Source organism: Epinephelus moara, chromosome 12 (assembly GCF_006386435.1).
Source record: "Epinephelus moara isolate mb chromosome 12, YSFRI_EMoa_1.0, whole genome shotgun sequence".
In the NCBI taxonomy this organism is placed as follows: domain Eukaryota; kingdom Metazoa; phylum Chordata; class Actinopteri; order Perciformes; family Serranidae; genus Epinephelus; species Epinephelus moara.
In genome coordinates, this window is record NC_065517.1 from 33,219,819 (window position 1) to 33,221,254 (window position 1,436).

Sequence of the window (1,436 nt, forward strand, 5' to 3'; positions counted from 1 at the left end):
AGTTGAGCTAATCTGATAAATTGCAAACAGTCACGAAAGGTTTTGTTGTACCTGTTAGAATGGGAGACATCACACCTTTAATGTTCATTCATTAAGTTTGTTAACTTGAGCGGAGGTCTTAATACCCACAGCAAGTGAAAGCACCGGAGCACGGCCTTTAAATGGAACAGAGCCTCATTAATATTATAAGTTACACCTGCGTTCTTCCTGTGCTATAACACGTCAAAATAAAGGAAGACAGAAGTAGATGAAGAAAGAAAAGGTGTGTGGATTGACAGACGTCTTTGTCACTGTGACATGAGAAGAGAATAAATACGGCACATCATTAATTATCTGGTGAGACTGTTCGACAGTATGTGATAATAAGACTGTGACAGTCTACAGGAACATGATGAAGTGTCACAGTAATGAGATCTTTTTCTTCTCCTGTCAAATTAAGACATATATCATAAAGTATCTCCATTTCATGTAGCTTTATACTTCTGCAACACATCTCAGAGGCAAACATTTCACTTGTCACTTCACTGCTTTTGTCTAGTCACTTTTCAAATTACAATTTTTCATACCCCTCTTGTCCAGTGAAAGCTGTGTATTTCTAAATTTGATGCTTTTGAATTTGATATTTTCTGATAAACTGAAGGATTAAATGTTTTATATGTTGTTGAACAGCAAGCACTTGAAAATGTTTTAAATGTTCTTCTCATTATCACTGTGATTGTGTGACAATAAACTAAACTTGAACTTGTGAAAATAAGCACAAAGTTAAACATCTAACACACGCATCAAAGGTTTGAGAAGGAGGAGGAGAACAACTGACACACCTATAGTAAATCATTCTCAATTAGAAGGTGGAGCTGGTGGAGCAACAAGTAAGTCCAATCCCGTGAAAGTGGTGTGGTTGCTCGTTTCAGGCACATACCCACTGCCAGAGTTGAACTGTTTTGAACTTTTTTTTTCCACGTAGTGCAAATCAATGGACGAGAGTATGTTCCCTGCCATTTGTGAGTTTCCTGAACCAACAACCCCCCTCCTGCCCTTCATCACAACCACCAAGGAGTCAACGAGATGAGACAGACCCCATGCCGCTTCCTTAAACATACCGGCAATCTTAAATAGCCGGTGTCATGGTCAAACACATCTTGAAATTGAAAAGTATCAGCCAGAGTCATCTCCAAGGTCTGTCATTCCTGTTTTGACTAGCATCAGGAAAAACAATGTGTACTCGAAGCGCAGAGCTACTCTATCTAATCTGACTCCAGTTATGCGTCAGCCACAGACTGTGTCAGACAATGTTAGTACACTAAACTTAGCTTTATTAAATATCAGATCTCTGGCTGGCAAGTCACTATTAATTAATGATTTTATTATCAAGAGAAACCTTGATTTTATGTTTTTAACTGAAACTTGGTTAAATGAAAACAACAGCGCAGCAGTAC